The sequence below is a fragment of the Gorilla gorilla genome, chromosome 12, assembly GCF_029281585.2.
Source record: "Gorilla gorilla gorilla isolate KB3781 chromosome 12, NHGRI_mGorGor1-v2.1_pri, whole genome shotgun sequence".
Classification (NCBI taxonomy): domain Eukaryota; kingdom Metazoa; phylum Chordata; class Mammalia; order Primates; family Hominidae; genus Gorilla; species Gorilla gorilla.
The window spans coordinates 56,142,749-56,161,301 of record NC_073236.2 but is presented as its reverse complement, the minus strand read 5'-3'; the positions used below and the strand labels follow the sequence as shown (position 1 = coordinate 56,161,301).

General features: G+C 31.1%; 1 pseudogene; it reads right to left on the bottom strand.

The window, feature by feature from the left end:
- Window positions 1-11,054: 11,054 nt before the first annotated feature.
- On the bottom strand, window positions 11,055-12,081 carry LOC129531845 (histone-lysine N-methyltransferase SETMAR-like; annotated as a pseudogene).
- Between the last annotated feature and the right edge of the window lie 6,472 nt (window positions 12,082-18,553).

Genomic DNA, 18,553 nt, shown 5'->3' with positions numbered 1-18,553 from the left:
AAATAAATAAGTAAATGAGTTAATGAGTGATCTATTGGTCCCTTATAATATCTTTACTCATGGTATAATTGAACTGTAAGTTTGGACAAGCTGAATCTCAAAGTTGGTGTTAAATGACCACAATAGTAAAGATTTGAAAAAAGTTGAAAAAGCTTTGTGGATTTTTATATATTTATAGGAGAATGCTCTCATTATGATAATAATTGCATTTGTTCTTTTTAAAATATGCAACACATTTTCCTTTAAAAAATAAAGGTGGGATATAAATGAAATTTAGGCATATTGAGAATTGCATATAGTTAAGAATTAAAACAGATGATTTACTATTATGATACAATATGCAGCACAGACTGATGTAAAGTAATGGATCATATTTGTTAAAATAATTGTATGCAGCTGCATAAAGATGTAAATGAAGTCCACCTATATTGTGCATGGTGAAATCAAAGAAATTAAATCTTTGAAAATAATTATGTTTCATTCAGTTCATATAAAATTTTATTGTTATTTGTTAGAGCAAAACTTTCACATCTAAACATAAATCACTGTATATGTACATTTTATTTTTAAAGAGACATTTTATAATGCCATTTTTATATACTACGGAAGATAACATTCTCTGATCATATGCAAAAATATTCTAGTAGAAATAAAATGAAAATAGATTTTATAAAATATTTTCTCTTCTTTTTGATAAGTTAAAACTACCATTAAAAATTCCAAATCACTGAAGGAGTTGTATAAATTCATACACCAAGAGTTCTATCCTCTCACCAGAGATGTGTTAGAATGCAAGAACAGATTAGGAGAAAGCCATATATTTTGTGAAATCGCCTTCAGTGATTAAGTAGGACCTTGCAAATTCCCAGTTACAACTAATTAGATTACTGGAATGAAGTAAAGAGACTGTTCTTCAATAACATCAATAGGCTTTACAGTGTGTATGTGTGTGTTTTAAGCGTACAATGAATTGTTTTATATATATATATATATATTTGTAGTGTTCTGCAACAATAAAAATAATTAAATACAGAATATTTCCATCATCCCTCCAAGAAACTCCATATGCATTGCAAGTTGGTCCCCATTTTCCTCCTTAACCCCAAACCTAGGGAACCAGTAATCAAATTTTTGTCTCTCTATATATGTCAATTATGGACATTTCATATAAATGGAAACAGACGCTATTTAGTCTTTTATGACTATTTTATTTATCACAATGTTTTCATAATATACTCATGTTAATTACCAGTACTTAATTCCTTTATACTGTCAAATAATATTACATCATAGAATTAGACCTCATTTTGTTTATCCATTAATCATTTAATAGACAAGTGTATTGTTTCCACTTTTTAACTATTATGAATAATGCCATGATGAACATTTATGTATAAATTTTGTCCGGATATTTATTTTTATTTTTATTTGGTATATACAGATGAGTCGAATTGTCATGTAACATGGTAACTCTATAATTAACCTTTTGAGAAATGGCCAGACTGCTTTCTAAAGCAGCTGCACACTTCACATTCCCACTAGCAGTGTATGAGGGTTCCAATTTATTTGCATCCTTGTTAACACTTGTTATTATTATATCTGTGTTTTTTTTTATTATGGCCACCCTCGTGTGATGACTAATGATGTTGAACATATTTTAATATTTTTAATTAGCAATTTGTTTATCTTTTTTTAGCAAAACGTCGATTCAAATCCCATGCCCATTTTACTTTTTATGCACTTTATTATTGAAATGTATGAATATTTATATATTCTGTATATGGGTGAATTTTCAGATATATGATTTGCAAATATATTCTTTCATTCTGTGGACTGACATTTCATTTTCTTGATGCTATCATTTAATGACAACAACATTTCAGTTTTGATGATCTGTAATTTTTCTTTTGCTTTATGTGCTTTTGGTGTAATATCAAAAAAATGTGTTGCCTAATCCAAGGTGACAAAGATTTTCTCATAAAATTTTTTTCTAAAAGTTTTATAGTATTAACTGTTACAATTTGGTTTATGATCCATTTCGAGTTAAATTTTAAGCGTGGCATGAGGAAGGAGTTCACATTTACTTATTTATATATTTTTCACATGTATATCCAGTTGTCTCAGCACCATTTGTTGAAGTGACTATTCTTTCCCCATTGAATTGTCGTGACATCACTGTAAAAACTAATTGACCCTAAATGTACAGGTTTATTTCTAGACATTGAATTCTATTCAATCAATCTCTACATATATCTCTAGGTCAGAGCAAATTGTCTTGATTATGGTAGCTTTTTCTTTGTTTTTGTTTTCTCCTGGCTCAGCCACCTGAGTAGCTGGGATTACAGGTGCTTGCCACCACTCCTGGCTAACTTTTGTATTTTTAGTAGAGATGGGGGTTCACCATGATGGCCAGGCTGGTCTTGATCTCCTGACCTCAAGTGATCCGCCCGCCTCAGCCTCTAAAGTACTGAGATTACAAGAGTGAGCAACCATGCCCGGCCTATGGTAGCTTTGTAGTAAAATTTGAAATTGGAAATTGTGAGCTTTCTAACTGCTATTTTTGCAAATTTTTAAAAGTTATTTTGAGTCTCTTGCCTTTCCATATTAATTTTAGAATAGGGTTGTCAACTTCTGGAAAAAAAAACCTCTAGCTATGGTATGAATACATATTTTATAGAATCTGCGGATTAATTTGGGGAATATTGCCACTTTAAAAACACTGAGTTTTCTGGAACAAGAACATGGGAAACCTTTCTACTTATTTATGTCTTTAATTTCTTGAAGTAATATTTTACAGTTTTTAGAGTATATGTTTTGCTCTTCTATTAAGAATTTTTTTCCAAATTATTTCATTCATCTTGATACCATTATAAATAAAATGTCTTTAATTTTATTTTTGAATACTTTATTGTCAGTGTATAGAAATGTTATTTTAGTTTATTGATCTTGTATCCTAAAACCTTGCTGAAAATATCTATTGTCTAGTAGATTTCTTAGGATTTTCTATATTCAATGTCATGCCATCTGCAAATAGACATTTTACTTCAGGCTTTTCAGTCTATACATTTTATTTGTTTTCTTGCCTAATTGCCCTGTCCAGAACCGTTAGTATAATATTGAGTGGAAATGGCAAGAGTGGATATGGTTGGTTTGTGCATGATCCCAGAGTGAAAGCTTTTAGTTGTTCGTCATTTACTATGATCTCATGGAGATAGAGTATACAATGATGGGTATCAGAGACTGTAAAGGTTAGCAGGGAGGAGAGGTTGTAGAGAAGTTGATTAATGGGTAGAAAAATACAGTTAGATATTGTGGGTTTGATTTCAGACAATTGTAATAAAGTGAATATTATAATACAGTCACAAAAATTATTTGGTTTAACACCATATACAAAAGTTATATTTACACTATACTGTAGTTCATTAAATGTGTAATTGCACTATGTATATAAAATGTACCTATCTTAATTTTCAAATATTTTATTGCTAAAAATTTCCAGTGATCATCTCTGCTGGTGGAAAGTATTGCCTCAATGTTGATGGCTGCTGACTGATCAAGGAGTGGTTGCTAAAGGTTGAGGTGGCTGTAGCAGTTTTTAGGATAAGCCAAAAACAAAGTTTGCTGCATTGATTGACTCTCCCTTTCATGAAAGATTTCTCCGTAGCGTGTGATGCCATTTGATAGCCTTTTACCCAGAGTAGAACGTCTTTCAAAACAGGGGTCAATTCTCTCAAGCCCTCCAACTGCTTTAAGAGGTAAGTTTATGTAATATTCTAATTCTCTCGTTGTCATTTCAAGAATGTTCACAGCACCTTCACCAGGAGCAGACCATATCCCAATAAACCACTTTCTTTGGTTATCCATAAGGCACAACTTCTTGTCCATTAAAATTCTGACTTTCAAGTTTCATTATTTTAGAAACACATTTCATCAGGCTATAGCTTCCACAAATGGTGATTCCTCTGATGGATCTGAGCAGAGTAGACTGAAAACCTCTGGAATGGATTCATGGTTATAGCTGCCATTAAGAATATTTATGATTCATGGGAGGAGGTAAAATATCAACATTAATGGGGGTTTGGAAGAAGTTGATTCCAGTTCTCATGGATGACTGAGGGGTTCAAGACTTCCGTGGAAGAATTAACTACAGATGTGGTGGAAATAGCAAAAGAGCTAGAATTAGAAAAGAGTCTTGAAGATGTGACTGAGTTGCTGCAGTCTCTGGGCAAACTTTAATGGACAAGCTGCATCTTATGGATAAGCAAAGAAAGTGGTTTATTGGGATAGGGTCTACTCCTGGTGACAGTGTTGTGAACATTCTTGGAATGACAACGAGAGAATTAGAATATTACATAAACTTACCTCTTAAAGCAGTTGGAAGGCTTGAGAGAATTGACCCTTGTTTTGAAAGAAGTTCTACTCTGGGTAAAAGGCTATCAAATGGCATTACACGCTACGGAGAAATCTTTCATGAAAGGGTGAGTCAATCAATGCAGCAAACTTTGTTTTTGGCTTATCCCAAAATCTGCTACAGGCCCCCTCAAAATTTAGCAACCATTCCTTGATCAGTCAGCAGCCATCAACATTGAGGCAATACTTTCCACCAGCTGAGATGATCATTGGAAATTTTTAGCAATAAAATATTTAAAATTAAGATAGGTACATTTTATATACATGGTGCAATTGACTCTTGTTTTGATACAAGTTCTACTCTGAGTAAAAGGCTATCAAACGGCATCACATGCTATGGAGAAATCTTTCATGAAAGGAGGAGTCAATCAATGCAGCAAACTTTTTTGTTGTCCTATCCTAAGAATTGCCACAATTACCCCAACCTCTATCAACCGCTACCTCCATCAGCCAGCAGCCATAAACATTGTCTTCATTTATTTCTGTGCATTCTCAAAGTCTCTGGTAGCATTTGCTTAATCAATATAGCTTTACTCTCATCCTCCTATTTTGTGCTGTTAATGACAAATACATGACATGTTTATGTTATAGATAAATTTCTTTTTAAATCAGATAAGAGAGAAAAGTAATACATATTTATGTTTTCCTTTAGAAATATATAATTATATTTCCCAGTTCCCCTTATTTATTTGGATTCTGATTATTTTATGGGGTCATTTTACTTTAGTGAAAATCTTTCTTTCCTTTTTTTTTGTAATGCAAATCTGCTAGAAAAAGTTCTCTCAGTTTTTGTTTTTCTAGAAATGTATTTTTTAATTTTTTTATAAAAAAGTTTTGTTAAATATACTTTTTGTTGATAGTTATTTATTCGTTCAACACTTTGAAGATGGCATCACACTGTATTCTGACCTATATTGCTTCTAAAGAGAAGGCAGCTGTTAATTTTCACTTGTGTGTGATCACTTATATGTGATGAGTTGATCTTGCGTTCCTGCTTTTAGAATACAGTTAGCCTCCCATATCCAGTGGTTCCACATTCATGGATTCAACTAACTGCAGGTCAAAAATATTTTTAAAATAACAATACAACAAAAATACCAATAAAAAGTAATATAGTATAACAACTCTTTACTTAGCATTTATATTATACTAGGCATTATAAGTAATTTAGAGATTAAAGTAGACAGGAGGATGTGCATAGGTTATATGCAAATATTATGCCATTTTATATGATAGACTTGAGCATCTGCAAATTTTGGTATGTATGGAGGGGTCTTGGAAACAAACCCCCCATAGACATGGAGGACTGATTGTGTTCTCTTTGTCCTTGTCCTTCAACATTTTTACTATGATGTGTCCTGGTGTGGATATCTCTGTGTTTATCTGTTTATATTACTTGGAGTTCATTGAGCACTTGTTGTCTTTATAAATTAATATTTTAATCAAAGTTGATAATTTTTCTGCCACTGATTCTTCAATTTTATTTCACCCATTTATCTGTTTATGCTTCTTCTGGTACTGCTAGTATATATATATTATATAAAATATATATTAAATATGTTAAATAAATATATAAAATATATAATATATAAATATATATTGTATATATTTTTATATAAAATATATAATATAAATATATAATATATATTATATATAAACATATATAATATATATTATATATAAACATATATAATATATATTATATATAAACATATATAATATATATTATATATAAACATATATAATATATATTATATATAAACATATATAATATATATTATATATAAACATATATAATATATATTATATATAAACATATATAATATATATTATATATAAACATATATAATATATATTATATATAAACATATATAATATATATTATATATAAACATATATAATATATATTATATATAAACATATATAATATATATTATATATAAACATATATAATATATATTATATATAAACATATATAATATATATTATATATAAACATATATAATATATATATATAAACATATAATATATTATATATAAACATAGATAATATATTATATATAAACATAGATAATATATTATATAAACATAGATAATATATTATATATAAACATAGATAATATATATAATATATATAATATATATATAAACATATATAATATATATAATATATATAATATATATAAACATATATAATATATATAATATATAATATATATAATATATATAATATATATAATATATATAATATATATAATATATATAATATATAAATATATATAATATATATATTTATATATTTATATATTATATATAATATATATTATATATATATTATATATATTATATATAATATATATATTATATAATATATATTATATATATTATATATAATATATATATTATATAATATATATTATATAATATATTTATATATTATATAAACATATATAACATATATTATATTATATAAACATATATAACATGTTATATATAAACATATATAACATGTTATATATAAACATATATAACATGTTATATATAAACATATATAACATGTTATATATAAACATATATAACATGTTATATATAAACATATATAACATGTTATATATAAACATATATAACATGTTATATATAAACATATATAACATGTTATATATAAACATATATAACATGTTATATATAAACATATATAACATGTTATATATAAACATATTATATGTTATATATAAACATATTATATGTTATATATAAACATATTATATGTTATATATAACATATTATATGTTATATATAAACATATTATATGTTATATATAAACATATATTATGTTATATATAACATATATTATGTTATATATAAACATATATATTATATATTATGTATAAACATATATATTATATATTATGTATAAACATATATATTATATATAATGTATAAACATATAATATATATTATGTATAAACATATATAATATATATTATGTATAAACATATATAATATATATTATGTATAAACATATATAATATATATTATGTATAAACATATAATATATTATATATAATATACTATATATAATATATACTATATATAATATACTATATATTATATAACATATAAAATATGTTTTTATATAATGTATATTATATATAATATATTATATTACATATAATGTATATTATATATTATATATATAAATTATATATTATATATTATCTATAATGTATATAATATATTATATATAATATATAATGTATATTATATATAATATAGAATATATTATATATAATGTATATTATATATAATTATTATATATTATATATTATATATTATATATTTAATATATATTATATATTATATATTATATATTTAATATATATTATATATTATATATATTATATATTTAATATATATTATATATTATATATTATATATTATATATATTATGTAATATATATTATATAATATATAATATATATTATATAATATATAATATATTATATATATTAATATATATAATATAATATTATATATTATATTATAATATAATATATATTATAATATAATATATAATATAATATAATATAATATATATTATAATATAATATAATATATATTATAATATAATATATATTATATTATAATATAATATATATTATATTATAATATAATATATATTATATTATATTATATATATTAATATATATAATATAATATATATTAATATATATTATATATAAATATATTATATATTTTATATATAGTTGATGTCATTTCACATTTTACTGAACCTCTATTTATTTTTCTTTATTCTTTTTTCCCTTTGTTCTTTGTTCTTCAGATTGTATGATCTCCATTAATCCTTGAAGTCTTGTTAGGTTCTTTGACATTTTTGTTTGTTTAATTTTGACATCTGCACCTTCTCACAGGCAGTATTTTCCTGCCCATGGATCACACATTCTTGGTTTTTTTATATGTCTCATAACTTATTTTGGCAAAGAATGAACATTTTAGATAAGATACTGTGGTATCTCTGAAAATTGATCCCCCTGGGGCCTGTTTTTGTTGTCATTTGCACCTTTGTATATGAATAAATAAATGAATAAGTAAATATAGTGACGCATTATTTTAGTTGTCTTATATATTATATAATGTTTATGGCTACGTTTGTACATATTATACTAAAACGTACACTACATATTACATGAATGTGTGTGAGTCCCTGGCTCAGGGCCTTGCAGGCTACCATCAAAGTGCTGGCCATCCTGTCCTCTTTTCTGCAGCTCGGAGTCCTCAGTTTTTGGACTGAAGTCCTCAGATGCTAGAAGATTCCTTGCAATTCCCTGCCATGTGGCCCTTTCCATAGGCAGTTTATAATATGGCTGTTTCTTCTTCAAGGCCAGTAACAGAGTCTCTCTCTCTCTCTCTCCTCCCTCTCCTTTCCTCTTTCTCTCTCTCTCTCTCTCTCTCTGTGTCTCTCTCTCCCTCCCTCCCTCCTTTTCTCTCTCCCCTTCTCTCTGTCCTCTTCTCTCTTTCCTTCTCTCTGTCTCCCTTTCTCTCTCTCTCTCCCTCCCTTCCTCACTGTCTCTCTCCTCTCTCTCTCTGTCTCTGTCTCTCTCTTTTATGTCGGTTAAGGCAGATTTTAACATGAGGTGAAGTAATGACAGTAACTATCTCATTATTTTTACCATAGTCTATTGAGTAGAGGGAACTCAAAAGTTCTTCCCACACTCAAAGGTAGGGGATTACATTAAAGTGTAATTTATTGTAGGTCACCCTGCAGTGTATCATACATAAGTATATGCATATATAATAGCACTGGGTAAAAAGTTTACAAGTGATATGTTTATTTTCCCTTGGTATTTTTCTGTGCTTAGCAGGTGCCCATATATTAACTATTTATTGTTTTTAGTGATAATTCATGAATAAATTAAGCTTTTGGCAGAGCCTAGAAAGCAAAAATAAAGAGTTCAAACAGAAAAATTATCACCTGTCTCAGACCTACCCTGTCTGGCATTTCCTCTGAGTCAGTTTGCATAATAGTGCACTGCTTCTCAACTCAATTTTTTTTTTTTGAGACAAAGTTTCACTCTTGTTGCCCAGACTGGAGTGCAATGGTGCAATATTGGCTCATTGCATCCTCCGCCTCCTGGGTTCAAGTGATTCTCCTGCCTCAGCCTCCCGAATAGCTGGGATTATAGGTCCTGCCACCACTCCTGGCTAATTTTTCGTATTTTTAGTGGAGATGCAGTTTCACCATGTTGGCCATGCTGGTCTTAAACTCCTGACCTCAGATGATCCACCTGCTTCGGCCTCCTAAAGTGCTTCTCAAATCTTAACGGAAAATATTGGAGTTCTTATTTTTATGAATGAGTTCATTGCAAAAAGTTGTGAGTTTTTTTAAGTCTTAATAACCGTTTGTGTCACTATAGGTCATTTATGTCTGGTAAATCTGAATATTCCTGAATATTATCTCTGGAGATTGTAAATTTTATATCTTAATATTGAATATTCCATTTGTGATTTTTATAATTTTATGTATTTCATATAAAGACCATTAGTTCATTATTGTTTTCTCTATTTTATTCAAAAAGAAAAAATGCAGAAGAAAAAAATTAATTTTACAGGATGCCATATAAAATAAGATAAATATACAATCCAGAAGTCTGAAAGCAAGCTGAGATACAGGCAGGTTCCTCCCTCAAATCTTAGTAATCAATCATCTGTATAATATCTGCATAGTCATCATCCTATGATGACAAGAGCCTTGTGTTCCCTATTCACTACTATTCCCAGTGCTCAACAGTTTCTAGGAAATTTTAAGTGTTAGCAAATATTTGCTAAATGACGTAAAAGGGAAGCTGACACATGAACAACCTATGCCTCATTCTTCCTGGTGAAACAGAAAATTGGAGAAAGACTTTCAAGTAATACTAAAATTGTATGCCATTCACTAGATTTAATATAATAAAGAAAATATTAATGAATTATGTAATATATAAATGAAATATTATATTATATAAAAGAATATAGTACATTAATTATATAATCTACAAAATAGTTTACCCCTAAAAATTATCATTTTCATTTATCTATATTCACATTCTTGAATTTATATTCAAGAAATAATTACTTACTTCTTTTTTTGTTTCCTTTGAAACAGAGTCTTGCTCTGTCGCCCAGGCTAGAGTACAGAGGCGTGATCTCGGCTCAATGCAACCTCTGCTTCCCAGCTTCAAGTGATTGTCTTACCTCAGCCTCCTGAGTAGCTGGGATTACAGGCATGTGCTACCATGCCCAGTTAATTCTTGTATTTTCACAAGGGACGGTGTTTCTCCATGTTGACCAGGCTGGTCTCGAACTCCTGACCTCATGTGATCCGCCCGCCTTGGCCGCCCAAAATGCTGGGATTACAGGCATGAGCCACTGTGCCTGGCCTCAGGCTAGAAAACTGTCATTTTGTTTCAGCTAAATCTTGCATTTGGGTGATGTTTTGGGATGGCTAAATTGTGACCAGAAATTCACCTTAGATAACGTCAATTCCAGCACCTCTAAAAAGAAATAAAGGTTGCTGTCCAATGTAATTTCGGTTTTGGACCACAAGTTTTAAATCATTATACCTAGGCTCAAACATATCTTTATTAATCAAAATAGGAACCGTTACAATCAGCACACTTTTGCCAATGAGAAATAAGTTTGTTTATGCCTGTGGTGTAAAAATTCACGTTTCAGGATTTGGTGAACTCTTGGAAAGCGTTTTCTGCATCCTTCTGGTTGTGGAAGTGTTTTCCCTGCAAAATGTTGTCCAGATGCTTGAAGAAGTGGTAGTCAGTTGGCAAGAAGTCAGATGAATATGGCAGACGAGGCAAAACTTTGTTGTCCAATTCGTTCAACTTTTGAAACATTGGTTGTGTGACTTGCCATCTGGCGTTGTCGTGGAGAATTGAGCCCTTTCTGTTGACCAATGCCGGCTGCAGGCGATGCAGTTTTCACTGTTATCTCATCGATTTACTGAGCACACTTATCAGATGTAATGGTTGCACCGGGATTCAGAAAGCTATAGTGAATCAGACCGGCAGCAGACCACCAAACAACGGACCATAACCATTATGTGGTGCAAGTTTGTCTTTGGGAAGTGCTTTGCAGCTTCTTCTCAGTCCAACCACCGAGCTGATCATCACCGGTTATCATATAAAATCCTTTTTCTGTCACACATCAGTTTATTAGAGAAACAGTTCATTGTTGCGTAGAAGAAGAGAAGAGGACACTTCAAAATGATTGTTTTTTTCATTTTCGCTCAGCTCATGAGGTACCCACTTACCGAGTTTTTTCACCTTTCCGATTTGCTTCAAATGTTGAACAATCATAGAAAGGTCGACAATGAGTTCTTCGGCAACTTCTCGTGTAGTTGTAAGAGGATCAGTTTTGATGATTGCTCTCAATTGGTCATTGTCAACTTCCAATGGCCAGCCCCTATGCTCCTCATCTTCAAGGCTCTTGTCTCCTTTGCAAAACTTCTTGAACCACCACTCCGCCGTACATTCGTTAGCAGTTCCTGGGCCAAATGTGTTGTTAATGTTGTGAGCTGTCTCCGCTGCTTTATGACCCATTTTTAACTTGAATAAAAAAATTGGCTCTAATTTGCTTTTTGTCTAACATCATTTCCATAGTCTTAAATAAACATAAAATAAAGAGCAAGTAATAATTTAGCAAAAAAGCATAAGGTGAGAAATGCGCATTAAAATGATGTATAACATAACAACATTTATTTAAGAATGTATGCCAGTATCAAACAGCAAATTTCAACAATGCAAAAACCGCAATTACTTTTGCACCAGTCTCACTGCTTATTTTTAAAAATATTAATCAGTTTACAAAGATAACAGTTAAGATAATTTGTTGTAATTCTGACTAAACTTTTGTTTTAAAAAGCCAAGCTATAATATGTTTAGAATATGTCAATGTCAAAACTGTGAACTAATTTTTACAAATTAAGGAAAAATAAAATATTAGAAAACTTGCTATTATAAATCAATAGTCCAAATGCTTACCCCTTGTTAACCTTTTGGGTAATCACAACATATCTGAGATAGATCAATGAAATAAAGACCAAATTAAGTGCTATTTGGACAACAAAACATAGGTGAACAAAGTTCTCAAAGCCTCACTATTCTCAAGATTGTGTAAATGGATAGATCATGCATGAATAAATTGGTAAGTCAAAGAATAATTAAAAGTTGAGGCCAAGAGGCTGTTGGCATAATGAAATTTGACCAACATTCCTAAAGGGAGTCTGGCTAGAATAAGGCAAAACTTTTCTGTGTCTGAGGGGAAATGGAGAATTCTACAACTTACTACGGCAAGGTTTTGAGCACGAAAACATAGAGGAAATAATAATAATAATAATAAAAGATGACCAGTCAGTAATCATGATGCAGTTGCTAATATTATTTCATTAGAGCCTTGTAAAAATCTCCTGCCCAAAGTAAAGATAGATCCTAGACACTGGAAAGACTTTGCTTATGAATAAGTGTCTAATTACTTTAGGTATCAGACTTCATACAATTTCTGGCAGTTTCCCTGTTATCTCTTCTACATCTATTAACCATAAAATCAACAGCTAGTGTCCTAATACTGAGCTATATCTTGAGTGAATTTTTAAGTGTAAGAGTGAAAGTTAAAAATTGTAATTAAAAGTGGAAAATAGATTTTATTAAGGACATAGCAAAATAAATAATAGAGCATCCAGATAATGGAATATAGTTAATAGAGCTTACAGTAAATGTTTCAACTATATACTTATATTTTATTGCAGTTTATGGTATGGTGAATGCACTATTATCTGAACCATCCCTCAAAAAGCACAACCTATGTCAAAAAATTAATGAGCTTTGAGTGTTTTCTCGTTGGGAGTGAGTCTATAGATGGTTTGTTTTGTTCCTTTTAGTTTTTCAGTATTATCCAAATGCTTCATAATGACTTTATGTTAATATTACAGTAAAAAGTATGTTCATTTATTTCCATTTTAATAACATTGTGTTTAGTTCTATTCCATTACTAATACATTAATATTCATTTTACAAGCCCCAAGTTTGGTTTTACAATCTGGATAAATTCCTCAGAAGTTTTTTGAAAGGAGTGTGTGTGTTTCTTTGTATGTTGTGCATGTGTGATTGTGTGTGTATGTGTGTCTGTGTCTATGTGTTTGGTTAATTTCTAAAGCAATTGCACCACAATGGTGCAATGGTATTGTAATTGCTCTTATTAAACTTACTGTGTCAAAAGCAGGAACTAGGATCTTAGAAAAAATTGATATAAAATGGGTGCTTTGACAGATAATTGTTAAGTGAATGAATTAAGAAAAAAAAGTAAAACGTTGAGAGAAATTCACTTTTTTAGAAAAGAATTTAACAGACAATTCTTGAATTCTTTATTGCTATCCAGGATATGATCAGTGTAAAAAATTGTTTTACTAACTGATGTGTTATTTGTAATAGAATGTTAGGGAATACAGAGCAATGGGCAAGGTACAACTAAGAGAATGAAGTACCTGGACTAATCACTAAATCACTGTGAAATCTTTAGCAATTCATTTCTACTCTCTGAAACTCAGAGCTTTTATTAAATATAATATTGGCAATTAACCAAGGAACCTCTAAATTCTCTTTTGCGTTTGAGCCATTTGTTCCTTGAATCTACTGTCCATGGCATGTTTATGGCGCTCAGATTTTTCAAATGAAATATCAGCACAGATATTCTAAAAAGTGAAGATTCCTTACTATATTTAATTTAGTGAAAAGCTTAAAATGGCATGAAGTTATACTAAATAAATTAGCCTTTTTCAAAAGAAAAACAATTTCTGACATAAATTCTAGAAAATATGGTTTATTTTTTGCTGTATTAGTTTAGTTTAGAGGAAAATTAACATTTTATATTCCAGTAACTATGTCATGTTTCTTGTATATATTAGTACAATTAGTTACCTAACAACAAATAAAATTTTGTTATGTGTCTATAAATTTTCTAATAAAAGAAATTGAGTTTCAAAGAGATGGACTACCTGACAGAGCTACATTTGGAATACAGGGCTCTCTGATTTCTACACATGAATTATCCCCGTCCTAGATTTTAACTCCCTTGAAGATAAGCCCTACATGTTGTTTGACTTTATAATCCTCACCCTTTTCCTTTACTCCCAACATTAGACAAAGAACCTTATATTTAGAAAATATTCAGTAATGGTTGAATGAAGAAAGAAGAACAGAATGGGGTAGAATGAAATAGGAGAGGATGAAATGGGCTGAGCTCAAGATGAATGGAATAAATTAAAATGAAATTGAATGAAAAAAACTGGAATGGAATGGTTGCATTGAAGTGCGATAAAATATTTTCTTTTCTTCCTCTTTACCTCTGCATCTAAAATCGGTCTTTGCCCAAGTATCTGCCTAAGTATTTAATGACCATTAGACATCCTTTCTTATGACCTACTGAAACAGTTGAGTTAGCAACACCAAAATTGGCCAAGATTATTTATTATTTTTGCTGTAACTAATATCTGTTAATTTCTTCATCTGTTATTTTAACCCTTATATATTGCCTCTTCCTGATAGGACAGTGGACCACTGTCCCGCCATCCTCAGTGATGGTGTCTGCTGAACCCCATAAGTCATGTTCAGAGTCCTCAAATTATAAAATGAAAGTCATTGTATTTTCCCTCTGAGACAACCACTGTGAAGCCACCAAAAAGAGAGCATTGGAATGTAACTTAAGATTTAGGATACAGATTGTATAGTCCATTGTGTGCTGCTATAAAGGAATACCTGAGAATGGGTAATTTATAAAGAAAAGAGTTTACTTAGCTCACAGTTTTGCAGGCTGTACAGGAAGCATGGCACCAACATTTGCTTCTGGTCAGGACCTCAGGAAGTTTTTACTTATGGTGGACAGCAAAGGACAGCAGGCCTGTCACATGGTGAAAAGGGGAACAAAAGAAAGGAGGGAGGTCCCAATCTCTTTAATAACCGGATCCCACATGAACTCATTGTTCTGTGGAGGGCACCAAGCCACTTATGACCCAAATACTTCCCAGTGAGCCCCATCTCCAACACTGGGGACCACATTTCAGCTTGATATTTTCAGGAAAAAACATCCAAACAATATCACACATAGATCTCTTTTGCTTTTGCTTCAGCACCTGCAAAATAGAAATGATAGTGGGACTCACACTGTATGTGGTATTTAGAATATTGCTTGACCCTTAATAAGAATTTAATAAATGTTAGTGTTTATTATTTACCTGAGTGCCCTTTGACATTACCTTTCTTGTTTTTATTCAATTCCACATTTCAAGAAAGAAGCACTAAAACAATATGTATTGTGCATCTCATATGTGCCACACATTTTTGTTTTGTTTTGTTTTAGGTGATGCAGACCTGAACAAATAAACCGGGTGTCTGACCTTATTAGGTCCACATTTGTGGTTTGTGTATCTGTCTGTGTCTGTATTTTGTGACTGCAGCTGAAGCCAATATAAACTTAGAAACCAGTAAACAAAATAATTCCATGTGTTAAGTGAGTTAAAATGAAATTAACTGTAATGAGAGAGGGAGTTTTTGTTTGCAATTCTAATTGGCTAGGGGGAAGGAAGCCTATTTTCTGGAGGTATGGCTAAGCTGAGATGCATGGGTAAATGAGGAAATTTTTAAGTCGTTTAAAAATCGGAGAAAGAAACAATTTCAAGGAGAAAGAACAATAAATTGAGATAAGGAGTATCTTGAAATATTCAAGGAGCAGATGAGTAATGAGTGCAGTTGAAACATAGTGAGTTAGATGTATGTCTTCAGTGGGGAGGAAAGCAGGGACAGCATGCTTGAGACAACTTTGAAGAATGAGACAAGGGTCAAAGCATATGTGGTTATTATTATTATTATTATTATTATTATTTTCTAAGACAGGGTCTTATTCTGTTGCCTAGGCTGGAGCACAGTGGCATGATCACAGCTCACTGCAGCCTTGACCTCCTGGGCTCAATCAATCCTCCCACCTCAGCCTCCCAAGAAGCTGGGACTACAGGTGTGTGCCACCACTCCCAGCTAATTTTTTCTTTTGTATTTTTTTTTTTTTTCGTAGAGACAGGGCTTTGCCACATTGCCAAGGCTGGTCTCAAACTCCTGTGCTCAAGACATCCACTCACCTTGGCCTCGTAAAATCTTGGGATTGCAGGTATGAGCCACCATGCCTGGCCCCATATGAGGTCTTGATTACTGTGAAAGGAATTTGGGTTTTATTCTAAGATACAGGGAAAGATATTTGTAAAAGAGTAATTGATTTGTAAGAGAGTAACTATCAATGTTGGGTAGAAAATTGATTGCAAGAATGCTTGAGTCAAGAGCAAAGGGTACAAAAGATAAGACAATGACTCCAATGATTGATCTAGAACCTTGATCAGGGCATAATGGAAGGGAGTAGAGGTGGCATGTTAGATGGCATGCATGGGTCAGGAGAGATGAGCCACAATATTGTCATGTCTTCAAAATTGGAGGCTACTCGAGAATTTTGGTATGCTGATAGAAATAATCAAACAGAGAAATAAAATTGATAAAGCAGGAGAGAGAAGGTTTAACCAAAGGAATCAACCCTTCTGATTAACATCCTTTATGACCACAACACATCCACCACTTTCCTAGGACAAAAGCAGTTAGTAAAACTTTCATAAAAGTACAACCCAGCGATGTCCTCAGAATATAAATGAGAAGCACCCAGAAAGAAGAAAATGATTGTGAGGCTCAAGGATGGCAGAAGAACAGAAAATGAAATAAAATAGTGTCAAAAATATGACAAAAGCCTCATCTTCTCTGCACATTCTACCTTGGAATTATTGCCACTCTATGAGCCCACTTAACTGACCCACATTGACAAATTGACTTGGTATAAAATTACTCCAAGAAGAAAAATTCATCCCATTTAACCTACAGGCAAGAAACTTCTGACTACCCTCACTAACCTCTGACCATCAGCTCAGCTCTGCGTAGCAGGTCTTAATGCCTCTGTTTCCTCCACTCCCTTGAAGAAAGAAACTGAGATTTCCTTATTTCCACATTTAATAGGAATTCTTTAAGTCAACATTGCTTGACCAATTGAGAATAAACACTTGAAGATCGAGTTAAAGAAAAGGAGATTCTAAATTTCTTATTGTTTCTTAGCTGTTAAATAAAGTCAGAATCAGATCTGAACTAAAGCTATTTTTAGCGCAAAGCACAGCAAACTGAAATATGGCTGATGCACAAGGGACAGAAATGGGCTGTGTTGACCCTGCTGATCTGAAGTCCACTTAGGTGGAAGAGAGTAGATGACACAGACTTGACTAAAAGCAACTTCCAAACTGACCTGTGGTCATATAGTACAAAGATCAGCTTCTTAAGGAGCATAGATTGGGTCCTGTAGCACAAGATATTACTTTCATGTCACATATTCATAATACATTGTTTTAAGTGTGTGACATTCTAGAGTAAAGCAAAGAAAAGTTGCCTTCGATGATGTTGGAACACTCATACATTGCCTTAGCTGTTCCCATATTCACATTATTTTATTCCCTGATGTGTGAGGCACATCACACAGGAGGAATTACCACTACTAGTGATTTGTCCTCCAGTGTCCTCTGACTATAAACTATTTTATGTATCTAATTCAATAAAACTGTCATTGGCTCTCTGATAAATGATTACATTGTAAAACAAATTATTCTTATACATTTGCCAAACTAGCAGTTCATATGGGCATCCATGACTACACTAAGTAGGTTGATGTATCATGGAAATAATTCAGAATCGACAAATGACTGAAAGTGAGTGGACTCATTGCCTAAGAATCAAGTATGTCCCTTCTCTCTCTCACCTTGTACTGTGCTTCACTGATTGCCTTAAGGTGGGAGGGTGCTGAAGTTATCATTTGACAGCCGTCAAAGAAATAATGTCATTGTTGTAGACGTTTCTCTTCCTAACAGCAACGCCCAAACCCTTGTTTCTTAGCAATCTTCCACAGAGAATCTTCAAAAGCCATGCACCGTCCTCAGCAACAACAGAGGTCTACTGGGCCCAGTTATGGTCAATGAGACATAAAGGCATACTTGCTGCTGGTTTTC